This window comes from Neovison vison, chromosome 9 (assembly GCF_020171115.1).
Source record: "Neovison vison isolate M4711 chromosome 9, ASM_NN_V1, whole genome shotgun sequence".
Classification (NCBI taxonomy): Eukaryota; Metazoa; Chordata; class Mammalia; order Carnivora; family Mustelidae; genus Neogale; species Neogale vison.
In genome coordinates this window covers 52727697-52741189 of record NC_058099.1, presented here as the reverse complement: position 1 = coordinate 52741189, position 13493 = coordinate 52727697, and the positions used below count along the sequence as shown (strand labels likewise).

The 13493-nt window shown below is 39.6% G+C and overlaps 1 non-coding gene across 1 annotated transcript; it reads left to right on the top strand.

Annotated features, from left to right (window-relative positions):
- The first annotated feature begins 272 nt into the window (after positions 1-272).
- Positions 273-376, top strand: LOC122917928. The gene has a single exon (XR_006386539.1). It is a non-coding gene; the product is annotated as a small nucleolar RNA U13 (small nucleolar RNA).
- The last annotated feature ends 13117 nt before the right edge of the window (positions 377-13493 follow it).

The window sequence follows — 13493 nt, the reverse complement described above, 5'->3', positions numbered from 1 at the left end:
CTTCCTCTCTCTCTGCCTGCCTCTCTGCCTATTTGTGATCTCTGTCTATCAAATAAATAAAATCTTAAAAAAAAAAAGTCCAACTTGACTTTCATTCAAGGAGGAGGAATCATTGAATCACATAGATAAATCTCAAAAATTTATCTATGGGCAAAGTGGGTAAAGCTTGCCCACTGAATATATTTTAATTGGACCATGAGCAACAACATATAGGGGCATTTTTTTATATTCCGCAGTTTTGCTTGTTTAATATACCACTGGTATATTAGTATATTAGTATGTAGTTCAGAAGTGTGATGATTAGGTGTCCATGCTGTTGTGTAACTTTTGTCTCCCTCAAACCTTGTTGTGACATCAGCACATTACCTGTCTGACATAAACAAAACAAAACAAAACAAAAAACCCATTTACATTGCTCACCACCAATGCAAAAATAGGCTTTTGGTTTTAAAAAAATAGGAAATTAGTAAGAGAAAGATAATTTCTTAATGTAAAAATAATCTGTAATACATATTACAGTCAAAATTATATTTAAGGGGAGTAAATGTAAGAATTATTTAATATTAGGGATGCCTGAGTGGCTCAGTCAATTAAGTAACTGCCTTTGGCTCGGGTGGTGATCTCAGAAACCTGGGATCAAGGCCGGGATAGGGATTCCTGCTCAGCGGGGAGCCTGCTTCTCCTTCTGCCTCACCCCCTGCTTGTGCTCTCCCTCTTTTTCTCTCTCAAATAAATAAAATCTTTAAAAAAAAAAAAAAGAACTATTTCACGTTAATGTCACAAATAAGATAAATGTTGTTGCCCTTTTGATTCAGAAACTTTCTGAGAATTCTATCTAATGTGGTAAACTAGGTAACACAAGACTGAGGAGAAAAAACGGTCTGGGGTGTCTGACTGGCTTATCTGGTAGAGCAGCTGACTCTTGATTTTGTAGTTGTAGTTGGGTCTACTGTGCTCTACTGGGCACAAAGCTGAGTTTTAAAAAATGTAATTATTCAGAGGCAATATAATTATTACCAAAATATTCCAAGAGAATGAACTAAATTGATATTAGCATTAATTTTTAACTATCTTAATGTAATTATAAGGGAAATATATTAGAGGTTAATAGTTTTTCTCTCTATATTATATGTATATATTCATATGATTATGATATGATATATGATATATAAGTATACATCATATATGGCTGTTATATACTCATATGATTATATATCATGTAAATCATATATATATCATCACATGGATATACTAATCATTGGATATAAAATATAATATATTTATAAAAATAGGCAAAACTAACTGTTGGATAGAGATCAGGATAGTGGTTGACCTAGAGGTCATACAGTTAGAGGTTGCTATGGAAAGGGGGAAATCCCATTCACAAGAATGAAAAACCAAGCCAAACAAAAATAAACCTTTAAAACCAAAGTAATAAACTTAGTAAGAATTTAAAAGATTCATAGGACAATAACTATTAAGGTTTATTGAAGTACATAAAAGAGAGTCTAGGATAAATGGAAAGATATGACATTTTCCTGGATAGAAAGACTCAATATCATAAAAATGTCAATTATCCCCTAACTAATCTAAACAGTTCATGTAACTCTTTGATAAATGAATTCTAAAGTTCCCCCTGAATGGCTTCCCATCTCATTTAGAGACAAGGTCCTGTACAGCCTTTTTCCCTCCTATTACCTTTTATTATTCCTCATATCCCACCTCTCTGCTGTTTACTCTCTTTTTAAAATTTATTTGGGAGGGAGAGAGTGTGAGCATGAGCAGGAATAGAGGGGCCAGCAGGAAAGGGAGAAGCAGACTCCCTACTGAGCAAGGAGCACAATGTGGGCCTTGATCCAGGACACTGGGATCATGACCCGAGTGTAAGGCAAAGGCTCAACTGAGTGAGCCACCCAGGCGCTCCTACTCACTCTCTGCTTTAGCCATATTGGCTTCCTTGTCACTCCTTCAACACCCAGGCAAGCTCCTGCTTTACACTCTTTGAAATTACTATTCCTTCTTTCTGGAACGTTCTTTCCCTAAAAAGCTGCATGCTTGCTCTCTCACCACCTACAGGTCTTTGATCAATGTCATCCATCAGGGAGACCTTCCTCCATTACCTAATCTAAAATTGGAACAACCCCATCTACCCACCACCCACATGTACTTCCCTTTCCACTTTCTTGGCCTTTTTTTTTTTTTCCCCGTAGCACTTTAGCCTATCTGACATTCAGTATATATTTTTTACTTATCTGTTTTTTGCCTGTATGAAGTATTGACTTCCCTTAATGCACGTGCGTGCGCACACACACACACACACACACAACCTGTTAATCAAAAAAACTAAATTTACTTTTGTTTAAGGAAAAACATCATGACAGAGCCTAAGGAGTGCCTCAAAATGAGGAAACTAGGGGAAGGTAAAAGACACTTAGGGCCTGGGCTAGATGATTTTAAGGCAGGTCTTGCAAGGGAATGAGCAGGTTGTAGTTGAGTGTGTTTTCTGAGGGTGGTAATTCTAACCTCCACGAGTGTCAACTTTTCTTGTTCTCCTTGGTAGAAGATTATCCGGATTCCCAACGACCAAGATTCTGGAGTTCTCCATTTATACATTGCAACCCAAACCAATGCTAAACTGATGTGGGTAAACATATCCAAACTAAATTAAGAAAAGAGATTCCGTTTCAACTACAAAGAGCCCGCAGAACCAGATACTCGGGTCTTAGACAAATCATTTCATGATATCTTTATTTGTTTTTCAGATCTTTTTCATGATATAAAGGACCCCAGAGAAATCTGCAAAAATGTAAGTACAATATCATTTCCCTCACATCGTACATGGTCTCCTTTAAGAAGAGAATGCTATGTCTAATGATTGCTTTTTTAAAAAAATATTTTACTTATTTATTTGACAGAGAGAGAGAGATCACAAGTAGGCAGAGAGGAGGCAGAGAGAGAGGCGGAAGAAGCTCCCTGCTGAGCAGAGAGCCCAATGCAGGGCTTGATCCCAGGGCAGAGGCTTAACCCACTAAGCCACCCAGGCACCCCTCTAATGACTGTTTTAAGCTATTATTTACCTAATCTCATGAAAGTCTTAGGGGAGAAGTTCCATGGCCTTACACACATTATTTAGTTTTACTATTTTTTTTTCAACCATAGCATGTAGGATTACTCCTATTTTTTTTAGGCATCCTGAAAAGCATAAAATGAAAAGTTCTGGGTATAGAAGAAAGCAGTCCAAAAAAAAGATTCACTTCCATTTTTAGTTTTTGAACTCAAATCACAGAGCAGTTTCCCTCCTTGTTGAATTAAATTATTTAAATATATTTTTTTGTTCTGGGAAGGGAAATTTGTGGACCAAAATAAATCCTAGGTGATACCAGGGCCTGTCCTGAAAGCAGGCATCATTTAACCAAGATAATATCTCTGTCCAATCTGCTGATTGCAGTCCGTCCACCAGTCGTCTTTTGTGTAAGATCTATAAAAGTGGAACGGTCTTTAAATGTAATCCATCTCTTTTGGAATCCTCTTCAAGCTCTATTTCTATTGGTTGCAAAGGCTAGCTCCTACAAAATGTACCTACAGTGAGTCTGTCAAAATACAAACTTCGAGAGCACAGTTCTTCACAAGCTGCCTTCACATCAGATACTAGCCACAGAATGGAGGGTCTCCAGGGTGACTCTCACTTCTCACCAGCTGGCTACAAATTGAAGGGGGGGGGGTCCCATGAACACCTTCAGGTTTGATAATTTCCTCGTTATCTGTGAGAGACTCACAAATAGTGCTCACTAACTACTTGTGTTTGCAGTTTTGTTGTGGCAAAGGGCTATAAAAGAGAAGAGATACGTAGAATGAAATCTGAGAGAGTTTCAAACATGAAGTTTCCATCATTCTCAGGGATATGTTACCTTCCCAGCAGAAAGTGTGAAGGTACTTAGTATTGCTAACTGAGGCACGTTATCTGAGCTTCAGTGTCCAAAGTTTCTATTCAAGTCTTATTACATAGGCATGGCTGATTGAATCATTGCCTGTGTGGTTGAGCTCAGTCTCCAGGCTTCCTTTCTTTCCCAGAGTTCAAGATGATATTACGTGACTCAAACCCCGGATATTGTAATCACATGGTTGGTCCTTCTGGCACGGCCATCCCCCATCTGAGTCACCTCAGCTATCAGGTGTGGTCTGAGTGGTCCACCATGAATAACAAAGATACTCTATCACTCAGGAAATTAAAAAGGCTTAGAGATGATCTCCTGGGAACCAAGGGCAAAATTTAGCCAAATTATTTATTACACAGCCCCCAAGAATTGTTTCTTTGGAGGGGAATATGAGAAGGGATTTCTGGCTGTTTAACCTGTTGTGCTACTCTCAAAAAATGTCACTTAATGGGACTCCTGGAGGGCTCAGTCAGTTAAGTGTCTGCCTTCAGCTCAGGTCATGATCCTGGGGTCCTGGGGTCGAGTCCCGCATCAGGCTCAATGTGGGGAGCCTGCTTCTCCCTCTGCCTGCCTGCTCTCTCTGGCAAATAAATAAATAAACAAAATCTTTTTTTTTTTTTAAGATTTTATTTATTTATTTGACAGACAGAGATCACAAGTAGGCAGAGAGGCAGGCAAAGAGAGAGGGTGAAGCAGGTTCCCCCCTGAGCAGAAAGCCCGATGTGGGCTGGGATCCCAGGACCCTGGGATCATGACCTGAGTTGAAGGCAGAGGCTTTAACCCACTGAGCCACCCAGGTGCCCCTAAACAAAATCTTTAAAAAAAAAAGTCACTTAGGGATTGAATCCAATTACCCAGGGCATTAACTGATTTATTACAAGGACCTAATATAATATTAAAATGAGTGGCACCCAAAGGAAAGCAAAGATAAATTCAAGAGTTGGTTTGGTTTTGCATTTTAGCCAAATCTCAAGGAAAATATAGTCAAGCATTAGGCTTTCACCAAGGGGTGACTAGGAATGCAAGAAGCATTACTGAGCATAGGGATCCCAAAGATATCATAGTTAACAACCCAAATCCTTAAAGCAACCATGAGGAAATAAAATACCTTGGCAAATGAAGAACAAAAGCATGCTGACTGAAAGATGGCCTTCTGTATCTCCAGTCATCCAGATTTAATTTCATGAGCCTTGGCTGGAAGCTGTCTACTTCATGTAGTCATCTTATTGATCTGAACATCTTAGGTTGCAACTATATACTCCTGATGTTGTAGATTCTGGTTAGTACAGTTTTTCAGCAATTTAACAGTGACTTAAATTTCTTTACTTGAGAGAAGTGGTTCTAAGAATCAACTCTAGATTTTTGCTGTAGCATTTGTTGTTTATAGTAATGAGTAAGGTCCTTTTCATCAAGGCTCAAAGGCTCTATTTCTCCAAAGCCTCCTCCTCAAGATGAAATAATATGGGAATAAAGGGAGTAAAATTCTTTCTTGAGGTATAACAGAAAATCAACATAGAAGGATATAGTCAATGATTATCCTTTGAATAGAAATATATTATGAAGAGGAAGGAGACTCCAAGGTTTTTTGATTTGTACCACAAAGTGTATTATGATGGTCCCTGATTAACAAAGGCTTCAGAAGTTAATAGCCTAGAAATGAAATCTACCTGGAGACAGTTATTTTACCCGTCTTTGGACATGAACAAAAGTATGTTTCCAAGATATGTCACTCAGGAGACAGAAACCACATCAGTTTTTTCAAACAGGGAAAATTAATATAAAGAATTATTAACTGGGGTGCCTGGGTGGCTCAGTGGGTTAAAGCCTCTGCCTTTGGCTCAGGTCATGATCTCAGGGACCTGGGATCGAGCCCCGCATCGGGCTCTCTGCTCAGCAGGGAGCCTGCTTCCTCCTCTCTCTCTCTGTCTACTTGAGATCTCTGCCTATCAAATAAATAAATAAAATCTTTTTAAAAAAAAGAATTATTAACTAGTAGGAGGTAGAGATAAAAGAAGAATCTAAGGGAGCCAGAAGAGTTGGTACCAAAACGCAGCTACTACCTCTAGGCTGAAGAAAAAGACATTTCCTAATGTGTAGGAAAAGAGCCTCCTCACACCTACCACTCCCTGAAGGCTGAGATTCAGACCTCTTCAAAGAGGACGTGACTACTCCATAAATAACCACACAACCTGCTGGGGGTGAAGAAACTTGCCAGAGGGGTCTGTAGAAGTAGTCCACCACTGCTGGAGAGTATGGGCAGGCTGGGCCAGTCTGTAGAAGTATCTCGCTTTGGCCAGAGGTGGGCTGCACCTTGTCAAAGTTGCCTCAAGAAGAGAGAGCACAGGCTGAAGGTACAGCTGGAAGTCTTCTATTGGTTTGCTGGGTTGAAGAAGAATAATAGGGGGCACCTGGTTGGTCAGATGGTTAAGTGTCTGCCTTCGGCTCAGGTCATGATCCCAGGATCCTGGGACAGAGCTCCACATCGAGCCCCACATCGAGTCCCATGTTAGGCTCCCCACTCAGTGGGGAGTCTACTTCCCTTTTTCCTCTGCTCCTTTCCCCACTCATGCGCACGCACGCGTTCTCTCTCTCTCTCTGTCTTTCAAATAAATAAGTAAAATCTTAAAAAAAAAAAAAAGAATAATAATAGAGGTCTAGAGCCTTTAAAAAAGGAGTCTTCCAACAGCTGTGGCCATGCAATGTCACTTCATTGCCCTCTGATGATCAAAATAACATCTCATCTCCTGGCAAAGAATAAGTGATTGTTGGGTTCAGCACTAGTATCATAAGTCAAGGTAAAAAAGTGATTTGGAGCACAGCAATAATATTAAACTGATAAGTGATATAAAAATACTCAGCCATTGAAAAATACCAAGAATTTTATTTTTATCCTAATTTCAATAAAGAGTTCTCATAACACTTTTTAAAAAAGATTTTATTTATTTATTTGTCAGAGGTTGCAGGGTGGGGGGGGAGAGAGCACAGAGGGAGGGGGAGAAGCAGAATTTCTGCTGAGCAAGGAGCCCGATGTGGGACTCCATCCCAGGACACTGGGATGATGATATGAGCCAAAGGCAGACATTTAACTGACTGAGCCACCCAGGCATCCTAACAATGTTTTAAGTTTTGTTTTCTTTTGTTTTAAACATTTTATTTATTTGACAGAGAGAGAGAGAGAGAGCAAGCATCAGCGCATAGGCAGGGGGAATGGCAGGCAGAGGGAGAAGGAGAAGGAGGCTCCCTGCTGAGCAAGGAATCTGATGCAGAACTCCGTCACAGGATGTCACAGGACGTTGGGATCATGACTTGAGCCAAGGGCAGACACTCAACTGACTGAGCCATCCAGGGGCCCCAACAATGTCTTAAGTCAATAAACATTGGGAGACTGTCAAACAAGCCTAACTGTTTCTACTTTCTTTTCTTTTTTAAAAGGATTTTATGTATTTATTTGTCAGAGAGGGAGAGAGCGAGCAAGCCAGGCAGGGGGAGAGAGAGAGAAAGAGCAAGCAGGGGGAGCGGCCAGCAGACGGAGAATCAACACGGAGAATCCCTGCTGAGCAGAGAGCTTGATGCGGGACTCAGTCCCAGGATCCTGGGATCCTGACCCTAGCTGAAGGCAGACGCTTAATCAACTGAGCCACCCAGGCGTCCCTCTACTATCTTTCTTGCATAAGTTGAGGGACTGAGTCTTTGGCTGAATTGGTTGTTATTTTAGTAAACTCAAAGAAAGTTGTGATTCATAAGAAAGCTGAACAATCTCATTATTCTGAATTTCGGAACTGAATCTGGGAGAAAATCAAGACAAGTTGTCAGAGGAGATAAGAAACAGACACAAGTCATTTTATTAAAATACAAGGAATAGTTGTAGGTAATAAATAAGAGACACAACAATAGGTAATAATGTTAGTAGGAACTTAACTTTTTTTTTAACTTCTTGTCAAAATGATTCAGAAGTATGCCAAAAGTCAAGAGAATTAATTGAATATTTTAGGAATGAAAAAATAACTCTTGTTTATCCAAGCCAGAATGGCTAGGTTGTGTTACAGAAAAAAATGCAGATTCTAAATTTATTTTTGTTTTCCAACCATAATTTTTAAAAAGATTGTATGTATGTATTTATTTATTTATTTTAGCGTGTGCACAGGAGAGAGCGAGAGAGAGAGAGAGGAAGAGAAAGATGGAAAGAGAAAAAGAGAGAGAACAGTATGTGAGCAGGGGGAGAAGGTGAGGGAGATGGATAGGGTCAGAATGTCAAATAGACTCTGCACTGAGCATGGGGCTCAACTTGGGTCTGGACACAGGGCTCAATCTTATGACTCTGAGATCATGACCTAGCTGAAACCAAGAGCCAGATGCTTAACTAACTGTGCCACCTAGGTACCCCTCCATCCATATCATTATAGTAAAGAATACATAAGCACTCAGATTTGTTTTTTATTACCTTTTTTATTTTAAATAAAATTGTATCTTTATATACTTTTCTATATATGCATTTAGGCACACACATGTGCATATGTCATTTGATCATATGCATAATAGATGAATATGCCAATAGGTCACTTAATTAAGCTATTTGACTAGCTTTAAAATATATTTAACCCTATCACCATTAACTAAAACAATGTATGTATTTATGTTGTTGAATGTTACACCTTTTTTCTTTCTAACATTTTTTTAATGAAGTAAACTCTACCCCAAAATGGGGCTTGAACTCACAACCCTGAGATCAAGACCTGAGCAGAGATTAAGAGTTGGATGCTTGGCCAACTGAGACACCCAGGTGCCCCTAAAACATTTTTTAAAAAGATTTTTGAACTCATCCCAGAAGTTCTGAGTGTCTAACTTTTCTTCTTTAGGGATCAAAGCTATTGCCTAAACTCACCTCAATCATGCCTTACAATGAACAAATTAAAGAAGAATCTTTAATAAAAAGACTTTTAAAGGTGGGATTTGCTAGCAAGGAGCTCGTTGGGATGGTTGGATTTGGGCACAGTACGGAGGAACGTTTTGAGGCAATTCTTAATACGAATGCTTTTCGTCAAAATAAATAAGCTGGTTCATAGCATTATCTTCCAGGAATAGGTATTTTGCAAATAGGTAAATTATTTTTTGTTCAGTGTCAGTCTCATTTAACATAGGGGCAAGAAAGCATGCTTGGTCCTATGAAGGTGTGACACGTGGACAGGGATCATGTTGGTTTCACTTCTCACCTGTGTCCCCTCACTAAAATGTAAGCTCCAAGAGAGCAGAGATTGGGGTATATTGCTTGCTTTTATATTCCCAGAACCTACAATATCTAGCAAGTGTTCAGTAAATATTTGTTAACAATTCTAAATTAATGAATGTAGAGAAGAGCCGAGAGAAATTTGAAAAGGGAAGAGATGATCTAGCGGTTAAAAAATGTACTACAAAGGTACAGTAAATAAACAGTGTAATATGGGAACAGAGATCCAGTGGACAGAATAGAAAACCCAGAAATGGATATATGTGTATTTATCTGTATATAAGCGTATAAGCATAGATAGATATCTTCCAAACTTTCACGCCCCTTTAAGAAACATCTTCTCAGGGCCCAGTGGCTCAGTGGGTTAAAGCCTCTGCCTTCGGCTCAGGACATGATGCCAGGGTCCTGGGATCGAGCCCTGCATCAGGCTGTCTGCTCAGCAGGGAGTCTGCTTCTCTCTCTCTCAGCCTGCCTTTCTGCCTACTTGTGATATCTGTCAAATGAATAAATAAAATCTTAAAAAAAAAAAAAAAGGAAGGGATTTGTTTTATGGTTGCTTCTTTTTTTTTTTTTTTTTTTCATGGTTGCTTCTGAGCTGATGGCTTCTCTGTCGACGAGCCCCGGTCTATTGGGCTGCTCACAACCCGGAGCTCATTAACTAGGTAGCACATTCCTCCTTCATCCATATGGACATCTCCACAAGGGCTTCTATTGAGAGCTAGCAGAGGGAAATACGGGGCAGGCCTAGCTTTCCATGAACTGGTCCTTATTTCCTCCAACAACTCCAACTACAGAGTTGTTCACTTCTCCAATGGAGTCGTAACATTTAAAATTATACATTCCGGGCACCTGGCTGGGTCAGTTGGTAGAACATACAGCTCTTGATCTTGGGGTCATGAGCTCAAGCCCCACACTGAGCACAGAGCTTACTTTAAATTAAAAACAAACAAACAAACAACAACAACTATACATTAGATGTGAGGTTTCATGAGACAAAGATGCTCAATAAAGTTATATACTTCTTAGGGGGCCAATATAGACTCACAGGGTCCCTAACTTCTCTCTGCAGTCCTCAGGTCCACTCTTCCTTCTGTGGTAGTGCCTCGTTTTTCCTTTTGGGAAATCCTGACTTCGAATCATGGAGGCTCACTGTAGGAGACATTCTCCCCCTCTAGAAGTACGGTCTCTAGATTTGAGTCATTTCTTCTAGGACCTCAGAGTTTCAACAGGGAAATCTAAGGTGAGCTTTGGGAGCTGAAATCTTGCCCAGCAATCCCATGCAGGTTGTTAACATATCTGGACCTCTTTCAGATCTTCCCTCCAGAGGTAAATGCATGGAATCTTTTTACTTTTCTGGGAAGTCTATTGGGTGGGTAACTATTAGATTAGAAATATGTACATTTGTATTTGCTTAAGGATAAATAGCAGAGAATGCTTGTCTACATTTACAAGTAGAAGAGGAACACCTTCCTATTATGTATAATTTGCAAGAACACTACTATTGCTGCAGTTATTATGTTGTTATACATGCCAATTTTAGTTCCTTTCTCCCATCATTTCCCTTACCAAACACTCTCGCACCACATTTCTGTTTCCAGCCGTGCCCTTTAGATTGATCAGGAATAATAAACAGACTCAAGACTTAACAATATATTTCCTTATAGGATGCTACCTGACCTACAAAGACTAAGCTATGACTTTATAATAATTCATCTTAAGGTTATGCCAAGTGCTATGTGGATTCATCTTCCCCTTTCCTGCTTTCCCCATGCCTGTGAGTCCCTTAGCTCCCCGTCACATGTCTGCCCCCCTATCCTCTTTGATATACCTCTTTTCTACACTTAGCTGGGCAGTTTGCTCCAGCAGTCTCTGGGGCCTTTTAAGGGTTATTTACACTCAAGTGAGTGTTACATAGTTACATTCATGGGAGGTAGTGAGTGTAGCTCCTCCCACTCTGCCATCTTCCTCAAAGTCTCCATGATAAGCTTGTAAATTAAATTCTTAAGACTTGGCAAATTCTCTGCTCTAATTTCTGATGGCAGAGGTGTGTTATAGTGGTTTCATGCTTCCCAGGATATAAGATAAAAGTGGCATTTCTAGATGTTACTGAACTTCATTAATAAGCAGATAAATGCAAATTAAAAAAAACATTAGAACAATGAGGTATCAGAATGCTTGGGTGGCTCAGTCAGTTGGGCATCTGCCTTTGGCTCAGGTCATGATTCCAGGGTCCTGGGATCGACTCCCACATTGGGGCTCCTCGCTCAGTGGGGAGTCAGCTTCCTCCTCTCCCTCTACTCCTCCCCTTGCTAGTGTGTTCTATCTCTCGCACTCTCTTTCTCTCTGACAAATAAATTAATAAAGTTAAAAAAAAATTTGGTGTCATTTTTTGACTACCAGATTGGAAAATTTTCAATACTGCAAAAATATCCAGCGCTAGCTAGCAGGGCAGAGGGAAGCGGACTTTCTCTCACAATGTTGTTATTTCTTTAGATTGATACACTCTTCCTAGAAGCTAACCTGGTACTCTGTATAAAAAATTTAAATACGCTGAAAATGTTGACTCCTCAAAAGCTCATCATAAAAACTGTTGCGAATCAAAGTCAAGTTTATTAAATTTGCAGCAGTAAGGGAGAATACCACTTGACTGAGACTTAGAGGTATCTCAAAACAGAAAATTAGGGCCAGTTATGTTTAAGATTTTAGCACTTGGGCTGAATAACTCTAGGGAAGGAAGCAAATCAGAGAAATGATCAAGATTGAGCAGAGTTTATTGTACGCTAGCCTGAGCTTTGTAGGCATAGCAGGACAATGGTCTTGAAGCATTTTTTAAGTAAACTGTTAGTCTTCATGAGAAATCTATTTAACAAATTCAGTTTTATCTTCTAAGAACAAGTATTAACTTGAGCAAGCAATCAAGTTATTTTTGCTGGGTTTCAGAATTGTTTAACCTAAGCACAAGAAAGTATGTCTGGTGTCTAGTTCCAGTATTATTCAACATAGATGACAGATAATTACATCGTTTTCAGTTTTCAAAGCTTATTCTTTCCTGGGTGCCTTGCTGGCTCAGTTTCAAGAGCATATGACTCTCAGGGTTGTGAGTTTGAGCCCCATGTTGGGTGTTGATATCACTAAAAAATAAACTAAAAAAAAAAAGCTTATTGTTTTATCTAGAAATGTCTATTGTAGGAATGTATAATATGGCTTTATTTCATTTTATTTTTTATATGATTTTATTTATTTATTTGACACAAAGAGCACAAGCAGGGGAAGCAGCAGGGAGAGAAAAAGAGAGAAGCAGCCTCCCAGCTGAGTAGGGAGCCTAATTGGGGAGGGTGTTTGATCCCAGGACCCCAGGATCATGACCTGATCTGAAGGCAAAGCCTTAACAATTGAGCCACACAGGCATCCCTGTAATGAGACTTTAAAAGACAAGTATGCCAAGTATATCTACAGAGACAGTTTTTTTTTTTTTTTTTTTTTTTGTAAAGAAAAGGAACAAGTCAGAAATAACCCAGATGACTGGATAAGTAAATTACAGCCATTCACAAAATAGATTACAATGCAGCTATTAAAAATGTATCTTTGGGGTGCCTGGGTAGCTCAGTCAGTTAAGCATCTGACTCTTGATTTCAGCTTAGGTCATGGTCTCAGGCTTGTGAGATTAACCCTTTGTTGGTTTCTGTGCTGGGCATGAAGACTGTTTAAGATTCTCTCCCTCCCTCTGCGCTCCAATCTTCCCCACCACCTCCTCACTCTCGTTTATCTTTTTCTCTCTAAAACAAACAAACAAACAAACAAACAAACAAACAAAAACCCGAAGAAGAAGAAGACGGTAGGCTGGAAAGTGGGTACAGACAAGTCTAGGGGCACTTGATTGATGGGCGAGGGGGAAGGGGTTAAGTCTGGGTTCTATGCAGTAAGGACTGAGGAGCCATTAAAAAAATTGATAGGATAATATAAGCTGAGTTACTCTGAGTTAAGATGTGAAAATTACATATATATGTATATAAAAGTCTCATTTTCCTCCAACGGAATTCTTTTCAAATCAGCTCCTTCCAATATTTTCTTTTCCTCTAGAAAGGATGCTCTCCTCCTTTTGTTCTCTGCCTTTGCTTATGGTTCACCATAGCTGGCATGTCCCAAATTTCAATTCCTCTGCTATATCTGAATAAACTCATTTGCTGCTTGATAACCTTTGTTGTTTAATTTTTAAGGTCGACAATGCTTTAGAAGGATTATCCGTCATAGCACACAGAACAGGGACTGAGGGAGCAAAGGACCAGAGCCCCTGAGAGCAGCAATTATGGCAAGGCCTTGCAGTTCTAAGAATT